General features: G+C 47.0%; 1 protein-coding gene across 2 annotated transcripts in view; it reads right to left on the reverse strand.

The window, feature by feature from the left end:
• Nucleotides 1-3,656: 3,656 nt before the first annotated feature.
• The window catches only part of LOC139273502 (coiled-coil domain-containing protein 127-like), a 105,709-nt gene continuing 84,150 nt past the window's right edge, over nt 3,657-25,215 (reverse strand). Inside the window, exons 4-6 of one of the 2 annotated variants that reach the window (XR_011595174.1) lie at nt 21,811-21,961; nt 21,503-21,525; nt 3,657-4,627 (exon numbers count right to left, since the gene is read on the reverse strand). The gene's annotated coding sequence lies outside the window, so the exon portion shown is untranslated. Of the gene's footprint in view, nt 4,628-21,287; nt 21,526-21,810; nt 21,962-25,215 lie in introns of both variants that reach the window. The other variant, XR_011595164.1, reaches the window with a different exon arrangement.

Here is a 25,215-nt window from a genome sequence, read left to right on the forward strand (position 1 = left end):
AAAAGTGACATCACAGCCAAGGGGGTAAGTGATTGGCTGGTGATTGGTAAGTAGCTTTTCTTTTTCTTTCTCTTTTATATCAGTCAGTAACTTTTAACATTGTTGTTGCCAATTTAAGGGTATCTAAGGGTTAAGTCATGGCAGGAGAGCTCGGTCATGTGATATGCTCCTCCTGTACCATGTGGGAACTCGGGGACACTTCTGGTGTCCCTGACGACTACATCTGCAGGAAGCATATCCGCCTCCAGCTCCTGACGGACCGCGTTACGGAATTGGAGCTGAGGGTGCATTCACTCTGGAGCATCCACGATGCTGGGAATGACGTGAGTAGCACATGTAGCGAGTTGGTCTTACCGCAGGAGAAGGGTCCACAGCCAGCTAGGGAATGGAAGACCAGCAGGAAGAGTAGTGCAAGGAAGGTAGTGCAGGGGTCCCCTGTGGTCATCCCCCTGCAAAACAGATACACTGCTTTGAGTACTATTGAGGGGGATGACTCATCAGGGGAGGGCAGCAGCAGCCAAGTTCATGGCACCGTGGCTGGTTCTGTTGCACAGGAGGGCAAGAAAAAGAGTGGGAGAGCGATAGTGATAGGGGATTCAATTGTAAGGGGAATAGATAGGCGTTTCTGCAGGAGCAACCGAGACTCCAGGATGGTATGTTGCCTCCCTGGTGCAAGGGTCAAGGATGTCTCGGAGCAGGTGCAGGACATTCTAAAAAGGGAGGGAGAACAGCCAGTTGTCGTGGTGCACATTGGTACCAACGACATAGGTTAAAAAAAGGGATGAGGTCCTACGAAACGAATTTAAGGAGCTAGGAGCTAAATTAAAAAGTAGGACTTCAAAAGTAGTAATCTCAGGATTGCTACCAGTGCCACGTGCTAGTCAGAGTAGGAATCGCAGGATAGCGCAGATGAATACGTGGCTTGAGCAGTGGTGCAGCAGGGAGGGAGTCAAATTCCTGGGGCATTGGAACCGGTTCTGGTGGAGGTGGGACCAGTACAAACCGGACGGTCTGCACCTGGGCAGGACCGGAACCAATGTCCTAGGGGGAGTGTTTGCTAGTGCTGTTGGGGAGGAGTTAAACTAATATGGTAGGGGGATGGGAACCAATGCAGGGAGACAGAAGGAAACAAAAAGGAGACAAAAGCAAAAGACAGAAAGGAGATGAGGAAAAGTGGAGGGCAGAGAAACCCAAGGCAAAGAACAAAAAGGGCCACTGTACAGCAAAATTATAAAAGGACAAAGGGTGTTAAAAAAACAAGCCTGAAGGCTTTGTGTCTTAATGCAAGGAGTATCCGTAATAAGATGGATGAATTAACTGTGCAAATAGATGTTAACAAATATGATGTGATTGGGATTACAGAGACGTGGCTCCAGGATGATCAGGGCTGGGAACTCAACATCCAGGGGTATTCAACATTCAGGAAGGATAGAATAAAAGGAAAAGGAGGTGGGGTAGCATTGCTGGTTAAGGAGGAGATTAATGCAATAGTTAGGAAGGACATTAGCTTGGATGATGTGGAATCTATATGGGTAGAGCTGCAGAACACCAAAGGGTAAAAAACGTTCGTGGGAGTTGTGTACAGACCTCCAAACAGTAGTAGTGATGTTGGGGAGGGCATCAAACAGGAAATTAGGGGTGCATGCAATAAAGATACAGCAGTTATAATGGGTGACTTTAATATGCACATAGATTAGGCTAACCAAACTGGAAGCAATACGGTGGAGGAGGATTTCCTGGAGTGCATAAGGGATGGTTTTCTGGACCAATATGTCGAGGAACCAACTAGGGGGGAGGCCATCTTAGACTGGGTGTTGTGTAATGAGAGAGGATTAATTAGCAATCTCGTTGTGCGAGGACTCTTGGGGAAGAGTGACCATAATATGGTGGAATTCTGCATTAGGATGGAGAATGAAACAGTTAATTCAGAGACCATGGTCCAGAACTTAAAGAAGGGTAACTTTGAAGGTATGAGGCGAGAATTGGCTAGGATAGATTGGCGAATGATACTTAAGGGGTTGACTGTGGATGGGCAATGGCAGACATTTAGAGACCGAATGGATGAACTACAACAATTGTACATTCCTGTCTGGCGTAAAAATAAAAAAGGGAAGGTGGCTCAACCGTGGCTATCTAGGGAAATCAGGGATAGTATTAAAGCCAAGGAAGTGGTATACAAATTGGCCAGAAATAGCAGCGAACCCGGGGACTGGGAGAAATTTAGAACTCAGCAGAGGAGGACAAAGGGTTTGATTAGGGCAGGGAAAATGGAGTACGAGAAGAAGCTTGCAGGGAACATTAAGACGGATTGCAAAAGTTTCTGTAGATATGTAAAGAGAAAAAGGTTAGTAAAGACAAACGTAGGTCCCCTGCAGTCAGAATCAGGGGAAGTCATAACGGGGAACAAAGAAATGGCAGACCAATTGAACAAGTACTTTGGTTCGGTATTCACTAAGGAGGACACAAACAACCTTCCGGATATAAAAGGGGTCAGAGGGTCTAGTAAGGAGGAGGAACTGAGGGAAATACTTATTTGCCGGGAAATTGTGTTGGGGAAATTGATGGGATTGAAGGCCGATAAATCCCCAGGGCCTGATGGACTGCATCCCAGAGTACTTAAGGAGGTGGCCTTGGAAATAGCGGATGCATTGACAGTCATTTTCCAACATTCCATAGACTCTGGATCATTTCCTATCGAGTGGAGGGTAGCCAATGTAACCCCACTTTTTAAAAAAGGAGGTAGAGAGAAAACACGGAATTATAGACCGGTCAGCCTGACCTCAGTAGTGGGTAAAATGATGGAATCAATTATTAAGGATGTCATAGCAGCGCATTTGGAAAGAGGTGACATGATAGGTCCAAGTCAGCATGGATTTGTGAAAGGGAAATCATGCTTGACAAATCTTATGGAATTTTTTGAGGATGTTTCCAGTAGAGGGGACAAGGGAGAACCAGTGATGTGGTATATTTGGACTTTCAGAAGGCCTTCGACAAGGTCCCAAACAAGAGATTAATGTACAAAGTTAAAGCACATGGGATTGGGGGTAGTGTGCTGACATGGATTGAGAACTGGTTGTCAGACAGGAAGCAAAGAGTAGGAGTAAATGGGTACTTTTCAGAATGGCAGGCGGTGACTAGTGGGGCACCGCAAGGTTCTGTGCTGGGGCCCCAGCTGTTTACACTGTACATTAATGATTTAGACGAGGGGATTAAATGTAGTATCTCCAAATTTGCGGATGACACGAAGTTGGGTGGCAGTGTGAGCTGCGAGGAGGATGCTATGAGGCTGCAGAGTGACTTGGATAGGTTAGGTGAGTGGGCAAATGCATGGCAGATGCAGTATAATGTGGATAAATGTGAGGTTATCCACTTTGGTGGTAAAAACAGAGAGACAGACTATTATCTGAATGGTGACAGATTAGGAAAAGGGGAGGTGCAATGAGACCTGGGTGTCATGGTACATCAGTCATTGAAGGTTGGCATGCAGGTACAGCAGGCGGTTAAGAAAGCAAATGGCATGTTGGCCTTCATAGCGAGGGGATTTGAGTACAGGAGCAGGGAGGTGTTGCTACAGTTGTACTAGGCCTTGGTGAGGCCACACCTGGAGTATTGTGTACAGTTTTGGTCTCCTAACTTGAGGAAGGACATTCTTGCTATTGAGGGAGTGCAGCGAAGGTTCACCAGACTGATTCCCGGGATGGCGGGACTGACCTATCAAGAAAGACTGAATCAACTGGGCTTGTATTCACTGGAGTTCAGAAGAATGAGAGGGGACCTCATAGAAACGTTTAAAATTCTGATGGGTTTAGACAGGTTAGATGCAGGAAGAATGTTCCCAATGTTGGAGAAGTCCAGAACCAGGGGTCACAGTCTAAGGATAAGGGGTAAGCCATTTAGGACCGAGATGAGGAGAAACTTCTTTACCCAGAGAGTGATGAACCTGTGGAATTCTCTACCACAGAAAGTTGTTGAGGCCAATTCACTAAATATATTCAAAAAGGAGTTAGATGTAGTTCTTACTACTAGGGGGATCAAGGGGTATGGCGAGAAAGCAGGAATGGGGTACTGAAGTTGCATGTTCAGCTATGAACTCATTGAATGGCGGTGCAGGCTCGAAGGGCCGAATGGCCTACTCCTGCACCCATTTTCTATGTTTCTATGTTTTCTTTGGAACAGAGGCAGCTGAGGGGAGACCTGATTGAGGTGTATAAAATTATGAGGGGCCTGGATCGAGTGGAAAGGAAGGACCTGTTTCCCTTGGCAGAGGGGTCAACAACCAGGGGCCATAGATTTAAAGTAATTGGGGTGAGGTTTAGAGGAGCTATGAGGGGAAATTTCTTCACCCAGAGGCTGGTAGAGGTCTGGAACTCTGCCTGAAAGGGTGGTAGAGGCAGAAACCCTCACCACATTTAAAAGATACTTGGATGTGCACTTAAAGTGCTGTAACCTACAGGGCTATGAACCAAGAGCTGAAAAGCGGGATTAGGCTGGATAGCTCTTGGTTGGCTGGCGGGGACACGATGGGCCGAAATGGCCTCCTTCCGGGCTGTAAATTTCTATGATTCCACCTTTTATGTTGCATACTTCCTTTGCTTCAGTAGACGGGACCAGGTGACGTGCTACTTCCCTGTTGGAATAGGAATATCGACTGAGAATGCATGTGAAAGAAAAACAAGTATACCTTTCCACCACAACATTTTTTCCTATTTCAGTCTATTTGGGATAATTAAAATCTACAGAATTTTATCTAGCATGTTTTACCTGACCTGTCGGTGACTGCTTCCACTTGTATCGTTTAGGATACAGAACTTTTAGACATGAGCTTCCTTCAGCCTGTATGTGTGATCCAGGACCAAGCTGAATTTATAGCATTAAGAGGAAATTGTGCAGGGTGTATTCCATCATGCACTGATCTGTTGCAGAGCCCCATGGAGGGAAAACAGATTATGAAAATAAACTAGCATGAACTATAAAATCAGGCAGGGTTTCTACAGGTTTATAAAGAGGAATAGAGAGACTAAAGTAAATGTTGGTCCCTTAGAGGATGAGACTGGGGAATTGATAATGGAGAACAGGGAAATGGCAGAGACTTTGAACAAATATTTTGTGTTGGACTTCACGGTAGAATGCACTGAAAACGTCCCAATAATGGATAATCAAGGGGCTACTGGGAGGGAGGAACTTAAAACAATCACTGTCACTAAAGAAGTACTCGGTAAAATAATGGAACTAAAGGGGGACAAGTCCCTTGGACCTGATGGCTTGCATCCTAGGGTCTTAAAATAAGTGGCTGCAGAGATAGTGGATGCATTTGTTGTAATCTACCAAAATTCCCTGGTTTACGGGGAGGTCCCAGCGGATTTGGAAAACCGCAAATGTAACACCCCTATTTACAAAAAGAGGCAGACAGAAAGTAGGAAACTATAGATCAGTTAGCCTAACATCTGTCGTCGGGAAAATGCTGGAGTCCATTATTAAGGAAGCAGTAGTAGAACATTTGGAAAAGCATAATTTAGTCAAGCAGAGTTAGCATGGTTTTATGAAAGGGAAATCATGTTTGACAAATTTGCTGGAGTTCTTTGAGGAGCTAACGAGCAGGGTGGATAAGGGGGAACCAGTGGATGGATTTCTAGAAGGCATTCAATAAGGTCCCAAATAAAAGGTTACTGCACAAATGAAAGTTCACAGGGTTGAGGGTAATATATTAGCATGGATTGAGGATTGGTTAATTAACAGAAAACAGAGTCGGGATAATTGGGTCATTTTCCGGTTGGCAAACAGTAACCAGTGGGATGCCACAGGGATCGGTGCTAGGACCTTAACTATTTGCAATCCAAATTAATGATTTGGATGAAGGGACTGAGTGTAATGCAGCCAGGTTTGCTGATGATACAAAGATGGGTGGGAAAGCAAGTTGTGAGGAGGACACAAAAAATCTGCAAAGGCTAGGTGAATGGGCAGAAATTTGGCAGATGGAGTATAATGTGGGAAAGTGTGTGATTATCCACTTTGGCAGAAAAAATAAAAAAGCAAATTATTATTTAAATGGAGAAAAATTACAAATTGCTGCAGGACAGAGGGACCTGGGGATCCTTGTGCATGAAACACAAAGTTAGTATGCAGGTACAGCAAGTAATCAGGAAGGCAAACGGAATGTTGGCTTTTATTGCAAGGGGGATGGAATATAAAAGCAGAGAACTGGCACAACTGTACAGAGTATTGGTGAGGCCACACCGAGAGTACTGCGTACAGTTTTGGTCTCTTATTTAAGGAGGGATAGACTTGCATTGGAGGCAGTTCAGAAAAGGTTCACTTGGTTGATTCCTGAGATGAAGGGGTTGACTTAAGAAGAAAGGTTGAGCAGGTTGGGCCTGTACTCATTGGAGTTCTGAAGAATGAGAGGTGATCTTATTGAGACATATAAGATAATGACGGGGTTGAGCAAGGTAGATGCAGAGAGAATGTTTCCACTCATGGGGGAATCTAGAACTAGGTTGCATAGTTTTAGAATAAAGGGTTGCCCATTTAAAACTGAGATGAGGAAGAATTGCTTCTCTCAGAGGGTTGTAAATCTGTGGAATTTTTTGTCCCAGAGCGCTATGGAGACTGGGTCATTGAATATATTTAAGGTGGAGATAGAGATTTTTGAGCGATAGGGAGTAAAAGATTATGGGGAGCGGGCAGGGAAGTGGAGCTGAGCCCATGGTCAGATCAGCCATGAACTTATTGAATGGCGGAGCAGGTTCGAGGGGCCAAATGGCCTACTCCTGCTCCTATTTCTTATGTTATGTTCTTAACAGTTAGTCTCCTGGTGGGCATGTCTCGTAGTCAAAGTTCTGACATGAGTTCCTGGTATGTAGCAGTAAGCTTGAACAATCTGGAACAGCGAGGTGACAGCCATTACAAGCTGTCCACACTGAAAGTGGCTGTCCATCTTAAAGCTAATAGACAACAAAAGTTTGATCTCTATCTGTAAGGCCAAGTGCCACATTAGGCAATGCATTTATCCACTCATCAAGGCAATGCAAAACAATCTTTTATCTATGAGATGCTGAGCTCATTCAACCCATACCATGGGTTTCAGTTTAGTGACTTAAGCCTGTGCCAAGATTGATTTCAGTATAATCAAGACCTTGGCCATTGTCTTTGATGTCAAAGAAGACCATTATCCAGAAATGGGACTTAGTTTGATTCTAGTTAGCATTAAGTATCAGCAGTCGAGGGGTACAGATGCCACGGTTGTGCCGGACCTCGGTACCCACATTATTAAAGGTCAACTGGGTGGTGAGCTCTGGTAGGATCAGGCAAACGCACAGTAATCCTTGCCAGCAGTTTCCATGCTATCCTAACCCATCAGTTAATGAGAGCTAGCTCGAGCTCTGGACGTTAATGGTTCAACTATGCTCCCAAGCTGAAATCCAATTTGAAAATGTCTTAATTTTGACTGATCAAGCAAATATACTTGAAGGATCTGTGCATCTGGAATTCACCAATTCTGCACAAAAAACCATGGGCTAGATTATACACTTTTGTGCAAATTGCCCAAATATTGGGGGTTATTTCCGGCGTGAGCGTTAAAATGGGTTTTCAGATCGCTGGCATGTCGCCCATTTTCAAAGCCCCTAGTCTCCATTTTAATTATTGGGCGTTACCGTGAGCAATATGAAATGGGCGATAGTGTTAAATCTCTCTGACCTTCTGCCGTAAAGTGTCGCCGTCCTTAGCAACGGCATGGCAACGTTCGATTCCCACGATTCAGGAGGTCACGGGTCATCATTACATGTGCAGAAGAGGAAACCGAGAGAAAGAGAGGGACTGAAAGCATGTGTGGGTGTGGTGTGTGCTTGTTTGGTTGTTGTGGGAGGCACGAGGGAGATTCACCGGCAGCAAAAAGCCTACTAAGCACCAAGAACATAGTTGCCACCGAGTTTTTGTCCAACAAATAATACATAACTTGGAAGGGATGGAAGATACCCTGGAACTGTTAACCAGGTGGCAGAGGGCTCCCAGTGGTCCCAGAGCGGGGCACTGCACCCCAAGGTGCCGCACCCCCATTGACAACGTCACGAGAGCCAGGAGCAACATCTTGCTTCTGGCTCGGAGCACGTTCCCACCTCGGGACCGTCCTCTCCCGTATCCGTCATCCGTCCAAGCAGCGGTTCTGCCGTCATCCCCCCCCCCCCTCCCCCCCCCACCAATGAAGCATTGCCTGAGGAGCTCCCTCCTCAGCCAGGTGGCTTAGAGTCAGCAGGGGAAGGGGTAGAGGTGGGGAGGAGAAGTGGGGGGGTGGGGGGGAAGGAAAGTGAGGTGCATGGCTGCAGGTGTTGTCTGGGCATATTTTTAGGTTGCTGCTGCTATTTTGGTGGGAGGGTCAGGGTGAGGGGGCTATCTTGTTTTGCATTTGTGTTCTGTTTTGCTGGAAATGGGGACCATTGTAATGATGTAAATGTGATAAATTTGTTGTGGGCCGGGGTGCGGTGTTTTTTTTACAGATATATTTATGATTTCAGACATGACCTTGTTGCGCATTGGCTCAGAGAGCTGCACTGTTACACACTGGTGATTACTTAATATGAAATGGTATAATTACACTTAACTTGAATCAACTTAAACTTTATCTGTCACCAAGATAATGCCACCATTGATGTATGACCTGCACACCCAGCAGTGTATCAGCCTTGTAAATACCACCAATGTTCTTTCAGACAAAGCGCTCATTTATGAGCTCCTGATGTAAGAGTCTTGCAGCTATGTAGCCACTACGGGGCCCTTTCCTGCAGTCTACAGGGGGCATGGCTTCAGCATCAGCCTGATTGTCTGGCCCGATGTCCACCTCCTCATCCTCCTCTTCCTCTCTCTCCTGAGGTGGACCGTCAGGCCCTTCTGGCAATTCTTATCCCCTCCTGATAGCCAAGTTGTGCAGCATGGAGCACACCGCCACGAATTGAGCTACCTGCTCAGGGTGTTATTGGAGCTCGCCTCCTGAGTGATCCAGGCATCTAAAGCGCTGCTTAAGCACTCCAATGCTTTCCCCGACATTATGGTATGAGACCTGATTTGGCGAGGATAGACTGCCGAATGATACTGAAAGGGTTGACGGTGGATAGGCAATGACAGACATTTAAATATCACATGGATGAACTTCAACAATTGTACATCCCTGTCTGGCATAAAAATAAAACTGGGAAGGTGGCTCAACCGTGGCTCAAAAGGGAAATTAGGGATAGTGTTGAATCCAAGGAAGAGGCATATAAATTGGCCAGAAAAAGCAGCAAACCTGAGGACTGGGAGAAATTTAGAATTCAGCAGAAGAGGACAAAGGGTTTAATTAGGAGCGGGAAAATAGAGTATGAGAGTAAGCTTGCAGGGAACATAAAAACTGACTGCAAAAGCTTCTCTAGATATATGAAGAGAAAAAGATTAGTGAAGACAAATGTAGGTCCCTTGCAGTCAGAATCAGGTGAATTTATTATGGGGAACAAAGAAATGGCAGACCAATTGAACAAATACTTTGGTTCTGTCTTCACTAACCTTCCGGAAATACTAGGGGACCGCAGGTCTAGTGAGAAGGAGGAACTGAAGGAAATCCTTATTAGTCAGGAAATTGTGTTAGGGAAATTGATGGGATTGAAGGCCGATAAATCCCCAGGGCCTGATAGTCTGCATCCCAGAGTACTTAAGGAAGTGGCCCTAGAAATAGTGGTCATTTTCCAACATTCTATAGAATCTGGATCAGTTCCTATGGATTGGAGGGTAGCTATTATAACACCACTTTTTAAAAAGAACGGAGAGTGAAAACGGGGAATTATAGACCGGTTAGCCTGACATCGATAGTGGGGAAAATGTTGGAATCAATTATTAAAGATGTAATAGCAGTGCATTTGGAAAGCAGTGACAGAATCGGTCCATGTCAGCATGGATTTATGAAAGGAAAATCATGCTTCACAAATCTTCTAGAATTTTTGGAGGATGTAACTCGTAGAGTGGATAAGGGAGAACCAGTGGATGTGGTGTATTTGGACTTTCAAAAGGCTTTTGGAAAGGTCCCACACAAGAGATTAGTGTGTAATGTATTGACATGGATAGAGAACTGGTTGGCACACAGGAAGCAAAGAGTAGGAATAAACGGGTCCTTTTCAGAATGGCAGGCAGTGATTAGTGGGGTACCGCAAGGTTCAGTGCTGGGACCCCAGCTATTTACAATATACATTAATGATTTAGACGAAGGAAATGAATGTAATATCTCCAAGTTTGCAGATAACACGAAGCTGGGTGGAAATGTGAGCTATGAGGAGGATGCTAAGAGGCTGCAGGGTGACTTGGACAGGTTAGGTGAGTAGGCAAATGCATGGCAGATGAAGTATAATGTGGATAAATGTGAGGTTATCCACTTTGGTGGCAAAAACAGGAAGACAGAATATTATCTGAATGGTGACAGATTAGAAAAAGGGGAGGTGCAACGAGACCTGGGTGTCATGGTACATCAGTCATTGAAAGTTGGCATGCAGGTACAGCAGGCGGTGAAGAAGGCAAATGGCATGTTGGCCTTCATAGCGAGAGGATTTGAGTATAGGAGCAGGGAGGTCTTGCTGCAGTTGTAAAGGGCCTTGGTGAGATCACACCTTGAGTATTGTGTGCAGTTTTTGTTGTGTATGGAGAAAGAGTCAGACTGAACACTGTGAGCTCAAAGTAAAGTGTCAGCTTCATCTTATATTGCAGGTCTCCAGAGTGCCTCTCCAACCTGTGAAGCCTTCTTAAATACCTTTGCTCCCAAGGGATTATGGGATCCCTTGGGACTCCGGGGAATGAGCCCTCTGGTGGATGTACAGAGTAAATACAAGTCCACATATATAACAACATTACCCTCAAAGTCAATAGTGTAACTATTTACAATGTGAGTCGATCTGGGGCCCTTCTTGCCCTGGTTGATCGTCTCGGTGTGAAAACTGGTGTTGCTGAATCATTTGTTGGGCCCTCGCTGGGTTGCTGTGCAGCTGGCCTTGCTGGGCTGCATGGTGTGTTGGGCCCTGCAGGGTTGCTGTGGATGATGGGTTCTGCTTCATGGTCAACCGTGGTGTCGGTTGTCACTGGTGTGTGTTGGGGGATCAAAAAAGGTAGGGTCCAAGGTGGGTTGCTCAGGGTAGTCCATGAATCTGAGTTTGATTTGGTCCAAGTGTTTCCGGTGAATGAGTGCATTTGAAAATTTGACCCGAAACACCCTACTCCCCTCTTTGGCCACGACAGTGCCGGGAAGCCATTTGGGACCTTGTCCATAATTTACTACAAATACAGGATCATTGACTTCAATCTCGCGTGACACATTTCTGCTATCATGGTATGCACTTTGTTGAAGCCACCTGCTCTCTACCTGTTCATGTAGATCAGGGTGAACTAACGAGAGCCTTGTCTTAAGTGCTCTTTTCATGAGCAGTTCAGCAGGTGGGATCCCAGTGAGTGAGTGTGGTCTCGTACGGTAGCTAAGCAGGACTCGGGACAGGTGAGTCTGCAGTGAGCCTTCAGTTACCCTCTTCAAGCCTTGCTTGATGGTTTGCACTGCTCTCTATGCCTGACCATTGGACGCTGGTTTAAACAGGGCAGATGTGACATGTTTGATCCCGTTATGGGTCATGAATTCTTTGAACTCAGCACTGGTAAAACAAGGCCCATTGTCGCTCACCAGGACATCAGGTAAGCCGTGTGTGGCAAACACGGCCCGCAGGCTTTCAGTGGTGGCAGCGGATGTGCTAGCCGACATTATTTCACATTCAATCCACTTGGAGTACGCGTCTTCAACCACAAGGAACATTTACCCAAGAATGGGCCTGCATAGTTGACGTGTACCCTAGACCACGGTTTGGAGGGCCAAGACCATAAACTTAGCGGCGCCTCCCTGGGTACATTGTTTAACTGCAAGCATATATTACATCTGTGAACGCAGGACTCTAAGTCCGCATCGATGCTGGGCCACCACACGTGGAATCTGGCTATCGCTTTCATCATTACGATGCCTGGGTGGGTACAGTGGAGGTCATTGATGAAGGTGTCTCTGCCCTACTTCGCAACCACTACTCAATTGCCCCACAGAAGGCAGTCTGTCTGTATAGACATTTCATCTTTGCGCCGCTGGAACTGCTTTATCTCTTCCTGCATTTCCACTGGGACACTGGACCAGCTCCCGTGAAGCACACAGCTTTTGACTAGAGATAATAAGGGGTCCTGGCTTGTCCAGGTTTTGACCTGCTGGGCAGTGAAGGGTGATTGCTCACTCTCAAATGCTTCCATAACCGTGGCTAGATCTGCGGGCTGCGCCATTTCCACCCCCGTGGTGGGCAATGGCAGCCTGCTGAGAGCATCGGCGCAGTTTTCTGTACCTGGCCTGTGGCGGATGGCGTAGTTGTATGCGGACAACGTGAGCGCACATCTCAGGATGCGGACGGATGTGATGGTATTTATCCCTTTACTCTCGGAAAACAGAGATATAAGTGGCTTATGGTCAGTTTCCAAATCGAATTTTAGCCCAAACAGGTATTGATGCATTTTCTTTACCCCATAGACACACGCTAATGCTTCTTTTTCAATCATGCTGTCGGCGTTCTCAGCCTTAGACAGACTCCTGGATGCATAAGTAACCGGTTGCAGTTTCCCAAAATCATTAGCTTGTTGCAATACACACCCGACGCCATATGACAACGCATCACATGCTAGTACCAAACGCTTACATGGATCATACAACACAAGCAATTTGTTTGAGCATAACAATTTTCTCGCTTTTACAAAGGCATTTTCTTGGCTTTTGCCCCAAACCCACTCGCCCCCTTTTCATAGTAAGACATGTAGTGGTTCTAGCAGTGTGCTGAGACACGGTAAGAAGTTACCAAAGTAGATCAAGAGTCCCAGAAGCGACCGCAGCTCCGTCACGTTCTGTGATCTCGGTGCATTCTCGATTGCATCCATCTTCGTGTTGGTGGGCCTGATGCCATCTGCCGCAGTCCTCCTTCCCAGGAACTCCACTTCAGGTGACAGGAAAATGCACTTCCAGCGTTTTAACCTGAGCCCCATGCAGTTGAGTCGACTAAGAACCTCCTCCAGGTTCTGCAGATGCTCGACTGCGTTCCGACCTGTGACCAAGATGTCGTCCTGGCAGACCACGGTGTGCGGGACCGACTTCAGTAAACTTTCCATGTTTCTCTGGAATATCGCCGTTGCTGATCGGATTCCAAGTGGGCATCTGTTATAAACAAAAAGACCTTTGTGCGTGTTGATGCAGGTGAGGGCCTTCGATGATTCCTCCAGTTGCTGCGTCATGTAGGCCGAAGTCAGATCCAGCTTCGTGAACGTCTTTCCTCCCGCCAGCGTTGCAAAGAGGTCGTCGGCTTTTGGTAGTGGGTATTGGTCCTGCAGGGAGAAACGATTGATAGTTACTTTGTAATCGCCACAGATTCTGATGGTGCCGTCTCCCTTGAGGACCGGGAAAATAGGACTGGCCCACTCACTGAACTCGATCGGGGAAATGATGCCCTCTCATTGCAGCCGGTCTAGCTCGATATCTATCCTTTCTTTCATCATGTACTGTACTACTCTCGCCTTCAGATGGATGGGTCGCGCCCCCGGAATTAGGTGGATCTGCACTTTTGCCCCTTGGAATTTCCTGATGCCTGGTTCGAACAGTGAAGGAAATTTGTTTCAGACCTGGGCACACGAAGTGTCATCAGCAGGCGATAGCGCTCGGACGTCGTCCCAGTTCCAGCGTATCTTTCCCAGCCAGCTCCTGCTGAGCAGCGTGGAACCATTGCCCAGTACCACCCAGAGTGGTAGCTTGTGCACTGCTCCATCGTAGGAGACCTTTATGGTAGCACTGCCAAGTACAGGAATCAGTTCTTTAGTGTAAGTTTTTAGTCTCGTGCGAACTGGAGTTAAGACTGGCCTTGAGGCCTTGTTGCATCACAACCTTTTGAAAGTCTTTTTGCCCATGATGGACTGGCTCGCGCCCGTGTCCAGCTCCATTGACACCGGGATTCCATTTAGTTCAACATTCAGCATTATCGGGGGACAATTCGTGGTGAATGTGTGCACCCCATATACCTCTGTCTCCTTTATCTGAGGCTCTGGTTTGTAGTGATCCTCTGCAACATGGTGGTTTGCAGGCTTAACAGGCTTAGCAGCTCACCTGCACACTCGTTGGAGGTGTCCCATTGTTCCACAGCCCTTGCAAACGTATCCTTTGAATCGGCATGAATGGAAACGATGATCACCCCCGCAACGCCAACAAGGTGTTAATGGTCTTGCAGTCATCACCTTTGATGGTAGACTCTGAGTCATCTGCAGACGTGTAACTGCAGGTATGACCTGCCCTGTACATTACAATTCAAAAACATCACTTTTTTCACAGTTCTGTAGCAGCACTTGTGTGCTGAGAGATTTGCTTAATATTGTCACTGGTGGCAATAAACGCCTGGGCTATCGCTATGGCCTTACTCAAGGTTGGGGTCTCTACAGTCAAAAGCTTGCGAAGTATGGTTTCATGGCCAATGCCAAGTCTGAAAAAGTCTCTGAGCATGTGCTCCAAATGTCCTTCAAATTCGCAATGTCCTGCAAGGCGTCTCAGCTCGGCGACATAACTCGCCACTTCCTGGCCTTCAGACCTTTTGTAGGTGTAGAACCGGTACCTCGCTATCAGAACGCTTTCCTTCGGGTTCAAATGCTCTCGGACCAGTGTGCACAAATCCTCTTACGATTTCTCCGTGGGTTTCACTGGAGTGAGAAGATTCTTCATGAGGCCATACGTTGGTGCCCCACAGACGGTGAGGAGGATCGCTCTACGTTTGGCAGCCCTCTCTTCCCCATCTAGCTCGTTGGCCACGAAGTATTGGTTGAGTCGCTCCACAAAAGTTTCCCAATCATCTCCCTCCGAAAATTTTTCCAGAATGCCCACTGTTCTCTGCATCTTTGGTTTCGCTATCTGTATCTCGTTGCCAGTTGTTGTGTATGGAGAAAGAGTCAGACTGAACACTGTGAGCTCAAAGTAAAGTGTGACCTTAGTCTTTTATTGCAGGCCTCCAGAGTGCCTCTCCAACCTGTGAAGCCTTCTTAAATACCTGTGCTCCCAAGGGATTATGGGATCCCTTGGGACTCCGGGAAATGAGCCCTCAGGTGGCTGTACAGAATAAATACAAGTCCACATATATAACAGTTTTGGTCTCCTATTCTGAGGAAGGACATTCTTGCTATTGAGGGAGTGCAGCGAAGGTTCACCAGACTGATTCCCGGGATGGCAGGACTGACATATGAGGAGAGACTGGATCGACTGGGCCTGCATTCACTGGAGTTTAGAAGGATGAGAGGGGATCTCATAGAAACATATAAAATTCTGATGGGACTGGTCAGGTTAGATGCAGGAAGAATGTTCCTGATGTTGGGGAAGTCCAGAACCAGGGGTCACACTCTAAGGATAAGGGGTAAGCCATTTAGGACCGAGATGAGGAATTCTCTGAGGATATAACGAGCATGGTGGGTAGAGGTGTACCGATGGATGTGGTGTGTTTAGATTTCCAAAAGGCATTCGATAAGGGCCACACAAAAGGTTACTGTAGAAGATAAAGGTACGCGGAGTCAGAGGAAATGTATTAGCATGGATCGAGAATTGGCTGGCTAACAGAAAGCGGAGAGTCGGGATAAATGGGTCCTTTTCGGGTTGGAAATCGGTGGTTAGTGGTGTGCCACAGAGATCAGTGCTGGGACCACAACTGTTTACAATATACATAGATGACCTGGAAGAGGGGACAGAGTGTAGTGTAACAAAATTTGCAGATGACACAAAGATCAGTGGGAAAGCGGGTTGTGTAGAGGACACAGAGAGGCTGCAAAGAGATTTAGATAGATTAAGCGAATGGTCTAAGGTTTGGCAGATGGAATACAATGTCGGAAAATGTGAGGACATCCACCTTGGGAAAAAAAAACAGTAAAAGGGAATATTATTTGAATGGGGAGAAATTACAACATGCTGCAGTGCAGAGGGACCTGGGGGTCCTTGTGCATGAATCCCAAAAAAAAGTTAGTTTGCAGGTGCAGCAGGTAATCAGGAAGGCGAATGGAATGTTGACCTTCATTGCGAGAGGGATGGAGTACAAAAGCAGGGAGGTCCTGCTGCAACTGTACAGGGTATTGGTGAGGCCGCACCTGGAGTACTGCGTGCAGTTTTGGTCACCTTACTTAAGGAAGGATATACTAGCTTTGGAGGGGGTACAGAGACGATTCACTAGGCTGATTCCGGAGATGAGGGGGTTACCTTATGATGATAGATTGAGTAGACTGGGTCTTTACTCGTGGAGTTCAGAAGGATGAGGGGTGATCTTATAGAAACATTTAAAATAATGAAAGGGATAGCCAAGATAGAGGCAGAGAGGTTGTTTCCACTGGTCGGGGAGACTAGAACTAGGGGGCACAGCCTCAAAATACGGGGAAGCCAATTTAAAATTGAGTTGAGAAGGAATTTCTTCTCCCAAAGGGTTGTGAATCTGTGGAATTCTTTGCCCAGGGAAGCAGTTGAGGCTAGCTGAGGTATTTAAAATCACAGATAGATAGAATTTTAACCAATAAGGGAATTAAGGGTTATGGGGAGCGGGCGCATAAGTGGAGCTGTTTCCACTGCCAGATCAGCCATGATCTTGTTGAATGGTGGAGCAGGCTCGAGGGGCTAGATGGCCTACTCCTGTTCTTAATTCTTATGTTCTTATGAGGAAAAACTTCTTCACTCAGAGAATTGTGAACCTGTGGAATTCTCTACCACAGAAAGTTGTTGAGGCCAGTTCTTTAGATATATTCAAAAGTGAGTTAGATGTGGCCCTTACGGCTCAAGAGATCAAGGGGTATGGAAAGAAAGCAGGAATGGGGTACTGAAGTTGCATGATCAGCCATGATCATATTGAATGGAGGTGCAGGCTCGAAGGGCCGAATGGCCTACTCCTGCACCTATTTTCTATGTTTTTATGTTAACGTTCACTTAATGTCCATTTTACCGCTGAAATGATGTGTAATGCCAATATATCGCCCATTTAGCCACAAATTGGAACCTGACGGGCATTTTTCGAAAACTTATCGTCGAGCGTTACTTTCCCCATGTGCGTAACACCGGGAAAAATAATACCGCCCGCCCACTTATTTTGGGCGGAATCATCAGAATGTGCAAAATCAATGCCCATAATATCGCCTAGCGTTAGTTTCCACGCGGAATTAACGGCGAGATTCAATAATACCACCCGCCCACTTTTTTTTGTCGTAAAGATCACGTTTGCCAAAACTAGCGGCCATGAGATTGCCCAGGGTCACTTTCACCACCTCACACACATATCATCCACAATATCCCTTGCCCAAAAAAAGTCCAGAAAAAGTGGAACTAACTGAAACTAATCACAGCGTGATGGACGCCATCGCATGTCGCATCCTTTAAAAGGCTGCTGTGCTTCAACCTTGGGGGAGTTTGGATGTACTCTGGAGGTTGTTGGAGTTGATGTGAACATCTGTACAAAAGTCCTGACCATACTGTGACCGATTGGAATTGAATAGGTGTCTTCATAGGGACATTCATTGTTTGTGACCAATCGGTGGAAAACAGAGAGCTATTGCAATGGGGCCTGTCCTTTCTCATCCTCTCTTGGTGACCAATTACCTGCAGCAGACTTGATATGACAAAAGGTACGCTCCACTGTGTCCAATGTCTGTCGTGCCAGATTGATGAGGAGAACTCGACATTGCACCCCCCGCAAGTACAGGGAGAAGCAGTCTTACCTCGACTTGCCCGACACCACCTGCCTTCGGAGACTGCACTTCCACAAAAGGGTTATCATTGAGGTATGCCAGCTGATCAGGGGAGATCTGCAGCCTGCCAGCACCATCAGTACTGCACTGTCCGTCGAGGTCAAAGTCACAGCGGCACTGTCGTTCTACGGGTCGGGTTCATTTCAGGCCTCAGCTGCCGACATTTGCGGTCTGTCTCAGCATGCCACACATTACTGCATTAGACATGTTACTGAAGCCCTGTACGCACACAGGAGGGACTTGATCAGCTTCCCTATGACCAGGGTGTCACAGAATTGCAAACTTCCCCAAGGTGCAGGGAGCAATATACTGTACGCACATCGCGATGTGGGCACCTTTTCAGGAACCGCAAGGGCTTCCACTCCCTGAATGTCCAACTTGTTGTCGACCACCAGCAAATTATAATGGCAGTGAATGCTAAATTTCCGGGCAGCATCCATGATGCTCACATCCTGCGTGAGAGCACTGTATCTGACTTGTTTAACAATCAGCCACAAGGTCAATGCTGGATGCTTGGTGACAAAGGATATGGCCTCGCCACCTGGCTGATGACATCCCTGCATGACATCAATACTGAAGCCAAGAGGCGATACAACGAGAGCCACAGAGCCACTTGCAATCTCGTGGAGAAAACCATTGGAGTGTTTAAGCAGCGCTTTAGATGCCTGGACCACTCAGGAGGTGACTTCCAATAGCACCCTGAGCAGGTAGTTCAATTCTTGGTGGTGTGCTCCATGCTGCACAACTTGGCTATCAGGAGGGGACAAGAATTGCCTGATGAGTCTGACAGTCCACCTCACCAGAGCGGGGAAGAGGAGGATGAGGAGGCAGATGCTGACATCATCCCACACAATCAGGCTGAGGCTAAAGCCATGCCCCCGTCCCACCTGTAGACCACGTGAAAGGGCCTGTGGTGGCATGGTAGCTGCAAGAGCCTTATGTCAGGAGCTCATCAATGAGCGCTTTGCCTGAAAGAACGTTGGTGGTATTTACAAAGCTGACACACTGCTGGGTGTGCAGCTCATACATCAGTGGTCCGCATCACCTTGGTGACAGTTAAAGTTTAAGTTGCTTGAAGTTAAGTGTAATTATCCCCTTTCATGTTAAGGAATCACCAGTGTGTAATGGTGCAGCTATCTGAGCTAATGCGCAACAAGGTTTTGTTAAATAAAAAACATTTAAACCGAACAGTTGTCTTAAATCATAAGTATTTCTGTAAAAACTAACCTTTAACCCCTACCCCCCCCCCCCCAGCTTCTCCTCCCCACTCTACTCCTTCCCCTCCTGACTCCAAGCCGCCTAGCCGAGGAGCTGCTCAGGCGATGCTTCATTGGGCGGGGGTGGGGAATAACGGCCGAAGCGCTGCTTGGCCGGATACGGGAGAGGACGGTCCCGAGATGGGAACGTGCTTCGAGCCAGAAGCAAGATGTTGCTCCTGGCTCTCGTGTGGTTGGCAATGGGGATGCAGCACCTTGGGATGCCGTGCCGTGCTCCGGGGTCGCTGGGAGCCCTCTGCCACCAGTGTTCCTGGCTACCAGCTCCAGGGCCTCCACCATTCCTTCCAAGTAGGCTTTTTGCTACTGTTGAATCTCCCTCATGCCTCCCACAGCAGCCAAACAAGCACACACCACAGCCGCACACGCCTTCAGTCCCTCTCAGCTCCCACTCTGGATCCTCTTCTGCACATGTCATGATGACCCTTGACCACCTGAATCACTGGAATCGAGCGTTACCATGCCATTACGAAGGACGGCGACACTTTACGGCAGAAGGTCAGCGAGATTTAATGCTACTGCCCATTTCATATCGCTCGCGGTAAGGCCCAATTTCAAAAATGAAGACTAGGTGATTTGAGAATAGGCGAGAAGCCAGAGATCTGAAAACCCATTTTTACCACCCACGCCGGAAATTTGCCCATTTTTGGGCGATAAGCACAAAAGTGTAAAATTTAGCCCATAGTTTCAGAATAAGGGGTCGCCCATTTAAAACGGAAATGAGGAGGAATTTCTTCTCAGACAGTTGTGGAGACTGGATCATTGAATATATTTAAGGTGGAGATAGACAGATTCTGGGGAGAGAGAGAGCCTGGGGGCAGAGAGAAAGAGACTGGGGCAGAGAGAGAGAGACTTGGGCAGAGAAAGAGAGAGAGAATGGGCTAGAACCTTCACTTTTTTTGCATGCTTAACGCCCACTTAACGCCCATTTTACCGCTGAAATTATGTATAACGTCCATTTCTCGCCCATTTTGGTACAAAATGGAAACTGACGGGCTTTTTTAGGAGACTTATCGCTGAGTGTTACTTTCCCCAGGTGCTTAACGCCGGGAAAAAATATTATCGCCCGCCCACTTTTTTGGGGCGAAATCAACACCCATAATATCGGCCAGTGTTACTTTCCACATGGAATTAATGCGGAGATTCAATATGAATGCCCGCGCACTGTTTTTTGTCGTAAAGAGCATATTTACCCAAACTAGCGGCCAATCATCAATTTCACCACCTCGCACACATCGCCCAGAATATCGCTCCTCAAAAAATCACCCACAGAAAGTGGAACTAACCAGAACCAACGCCAGTGGTGTGGCTGGCATTTGTTAAATCCCTCTCTTACGTGAGGAGCTGATATCTGAAAGATTTGCCTGAAAGAGTGCTGATGTGATGACAACACTGACACACTGCTGTGTGTGTGCAGCTCAGACATCAATGGTGCCCATCATCTTGGTGCCAGTTAAAGTTTATGTTGATCGATGTTAAGTTGTATTTAACCCTTTCATGGTAAGGAATCACCAGTGAGTAGCAGTCCAGCTATCTAAGACAATGTGCAACAAGGTTAATACCGACATTGGTCTGAAATCATAACTATCACAGCCAATAACACCCAACCCCCTCCCACACCCCATTTTTTCCACCATTGACATAAATCACATGTTCAACATGTCCAACAACACAGAATACAAAGGCAAAGCAGGAGCGTGGTCCCCAGCCTCCATACATCGCAACAAATTGCATACACCCAGATGGAGATATAACACAGCCATCACCTGCGCACATGCACCTCACTTTGCTTCCCCCCACTCCTTCTCCCCACCTCTACCCCTTCCCCTCCTTGCTCCATGGTGCCTGGCCAAGGAGCTCCTCAGGTGGTGCCTCATTGGGGGGGATGAAGGCAGATGCGTTGGTTGGACGGGTATGGGAGCAGGGGATCCCAAGGGGGCAACATTCTCTAATGCAGAAGCAGGATCTTGGTCCTTGTTCTCATCTGTTGTTCGCAGTGGTGGTGCGGAACCTAGGGGTGGAGTGCCGCGCTCCGGGACCACTGGGAGGGCTGTGGTATCAGTGTTCCTGGCTATTGCATCCAGGGACTCCGCCATGCGCGGAATGTACTCGGTCATGGTGGCCAGCTGTCGGGATATGCCCCCCCAATGCTTCAATGAGCTGGTCACCAATGTCTACAGTCCTCCTAGACAACTGTACCTGTGGAGAGGTACTTGGGGCCGTTACCTCCAGAGTGGAGGCGGGAATGACCGGAGGATCACTAGATGGCCTTGGGGTGGAATGGCTTCTGGAGCGTGGTGATGCAGGTCCAGCGGATTGACGGGCGAGAATCGGAGCTCCTCAGCACCAGATGTAGTAGAATCGTCCAATGACTCCTGCCCCGTGTCCCCACCTTATGGCTTCTGTGGTCTTACCTCGGGCCGTGCTGCTGGTTGAGCTGCAAAACACAAATGACGTTATTAGAGGAGAAGGGGGTACTAGGGTGACAAGGTGAGTCCAGCGCTACACACAGCATATGCACGGCAAAAGCACCACCACTATCAAAATCATCACAGACATCCCCTTTCATGACCATCAACACTGTGCATTGCAATGATTTTTATTAGATCAGCAGTATTTCTATGACACTTTTAGAAATCATCTAGCATATATGGTTGTTCGGATATGAGTGGGTGTGTCATCTATAGACTTTACATGATGCAATAGTGTAAGCTTTACTCACGTGGCTTCACTTCAGGGTCTGCAGATGCATCCGTGCTGGGGTGCTTCCTCACGAGTGCGAGCACTCGCTCCTCTATCTCTGTGATGTCGCTGGGGACTGGTGGCCCCTCACCTGTTCGCCTCTGCACGGACCTCATCGTCGATAGCTTCTTCTGTAAAAGGTGACAGGACAACATGGCATGAGATCATTGCAGGATATCATTTTTCTAGTTCCTGTCACAGAGACTGAAAAAACACATAACCGACAGATGTAATCATGATTATTATGATTATTATCATCCTTTACTTAAAGACGTACACTGTGACCACAGGCTTTGAGTAAAACATTCCCGGTAAAAGTGCAAGACCTCACATCTGCTGATAGTCACTCATGACTGTTACAAATCAAATTATATAAATACATAAGCACATGTAAATCAATGTAATACTCTTGCGGATCCCACAAGGTCGTTCCATCGTTTGGGGCAGTGATTGCCCTCAAGCACCTCGTTGGTCGCCGACGAGACCACCTCTGCTATCTCGGTCCATATCTTTGGTAGGCCTTTGGGGTGAGCTTCTCACGGTCTCCCTGTGTCAAATCACCCCAGCGTAACTCGACCTCCTGCAGGAAGGAGGCATTTGCCTCATCCAAGAACCTCCTGGCTCTTTTGCGGCCTCCAATGTGCTCCTCTCCCACCTCACTGCTCTCTCCAGCATCAGTCTCCACAGCGTGCTGTGATGCCTCCTCCTCTCCATTATAGGGCAAATTCGGTCAAATATGTGGTTGGTAACAGCTCATTTTTGTTTGCCTACTTGCTGTGAAGCTCTAAAGTTGTTATGTATGTAATAACTGGATAGACTGAACACTGTAATTCACTCAGGTGCAAACCTGGCTCAACTTTATTCGGGCCCAAAGTGCCCACATTACATGGTGGCTTACATTATATACCTGGCCTGCACACGTGCGTACAGCCCAATGACCTCCGACAGTGGCGTCCCCTGGTGGCTCGTAACCCCAAGCATACATACATGACAACATCCCCCTTCTAGATCTTAGTATCAGTCTTTTTACAACTTAAGACGGTCCGGAGTTTTCCGCTCACGAATTGATCGTCTCAGTTCGACTCCAGTTCTGGGCGAGCGTTCTGAGTCAGTTATGACTGGAGGCTGGGTAGCCGATCTGATGGGAGTGGCAATGACCATGTCAGAGATTGAAAGTCCAGATTCTTTGATGACGGCGGAGCCCTCTGATGAATGTATATAGGTTGGTTGGTCACTGATCGTATCTTCCTCAACTTGTTCCAGTTCATCCGAGTGCCGCAGCTTTATCTGATCAACCTGTTTCCTTAATGTTTGCCCATTCTTGAGCATGACAATAAACACTCTGTTACTCTCCTTGGCCACAACAGTATCGGCGACCCACTTGGGACCTTGATCATAATTTAGCACATAAACAGGATCGTTAACAGAGATGTCGCGTGACGCAGCAGCACGATCATGATACCACTGCTGATTGTGATGTCTGTTTTCAACACGATCATTCAAGTCAGGATGGACGAGAGAGAGCTTGGTTTTGAGACCTCACTTCATCAGTAGTTCAGCAGGGGAGACCCCGGTAAGCGTGTGGGATCTTGTCCTGTAACTAAGCAATATGCATGACAAGCGAGTCTGCGGTGAACCCTGAGTTAAACGTTTCATACTCTGCTTGATTGTTTGGACAGCATGCTCTGCTTGACCATTAGAAGCAGGTTAGAATGGTGCTGACCTCACATGTTTAATACCATTGAGTTTCATGAACTCTTGAAACTCCAGACTCGTGAAGCAAGATCCGTTGTCGCTCACCAGGCTGACCATGAGTAGCAAACATGACACGAAGGCTCTCAATGGTAGCTGTGGATGTACTGGATGACATAATTATACACTCTATCCACTTGGAATATACATCCACCACAACAAAAAACATATTACCCAGGAAAGGACCCGCAAAGTCGATATGGATCCTCGACCACGGTTTAGATGGCCATGACCACAGACTCAGCGGAGATGCCGCTGGTACTTTGCTTAGCTGCATGCAAGTGTTGCACTGATGCACACATGATTCCAGATCAGAGTCAATTCCAGGCCATCATACATGAGATCTGGCGATGGCTTTCATCATGACAATACCGGGATGAGTACTGTGTAGATCACGTACAAATTTCTCTCTGCCTTTCTTAGGCATAACAACACGATTACCCCACAGTAAACAATCTGATTGAATGGATAGTTCATCTTTGCAACGGTTGTAAGGTTTGGTTTCATCACACATTTCCATAGATATAGCAGACCAGTCACCACTAAGGACACAATGTTTTACAACCGATAAAATCGGGTCCTGTCTGGTCCAGGTCCTAACTTGTTGAGCAGTGGCAGGGGTTCCTTTACTCTCAAAAGCTTCCATAACTAACAGTAGCTCTGCAGGTTGTGGCGTCTCCACTTCCGGTGTGGGCAAAGGCAGACGGCTCAGTGCATCGGCACAATTCTCGGTGCCAGATCTATGGTGAATGACATAATCATAGGCAGATAATGTCAGCGCCCACCTCTTGATGTGGGACAATGCATTGGTATTGATACCTTTGTTTTCTGAAAACAATGAAATGAGTGGCTTGTGATGCGTTTTGAGTTCAAAACGAAGACCAGTCATGTACTGATGCATCTTTTTAACCCCACACATGCAGGCTAAAGCTTCTTTTTCTACCATGCTATCAGCTCTTTCCACCTTTGACAAACATTTTGAAGCATACACAACAGGTTGTAGTTTACCCAACTCATTAGCTTGTTGGAGCACTCAGGCAACCGCATATGATGAAGCATCACAGGCCAATACTAGACTCTTACACGGATCATAATGTACCAGTAACTTGTTAGAGCAAAGCTCAATCTTGAGACACACCCCAAACCCAGTTGTCGCCTTTTCTGAGCAGCATGTGCAGTGGCTCTAATTAAGTGCTCAATTTAGGTAAGAAATTACCGAAGTATTTGAGTAGACCAAGGAACGAATGCAGCTCCGTCACATTCTGAGGCCTGGGTGCATTTTTGATGGCCTTGGTTTTTGAGTCCGTAGGCCTGATGCCATCAGCAGCAATCTTCCTCCCTAGAAATTCGACTTCTGGTGCTATGAAGACGCACTTTGAATGTTTCAGCCTGAGTCTCACTTTGTCCAGACGATGTAGAACCTCTTCAAGGTTGTTCAGATGTTCAGCAGTGTCATGACCTGTGACCAGAATGTCATCTTGATACACGACGGTTCTAGGTACAGACTTCAGTAGACTCTTTATGTTACTCTGAAATATGGCTGCAGCCGAGTGAATTCCAAAAGGGCACCTGATGTAGATAAACAGTCTTTTATGAGTGTTGATGCACGTGAATTTCTTCGACGTGTCGACGA

Source organism: Pristiophorus japonicus, chromosome 1, assembly GCF_044704955.1.
Source record: "Pristiophorus japonicus isolate sPriJap1 chromosome 1, sPriJap1.hap1, whole genome shotgun sequence".
Classification (NCBI taxonomy): Eukaryota; Metazoa; Chordata; class Chondrichthyes; family Pristiophoridae; genus Pristiophorus; species Pristiophorus japonicus.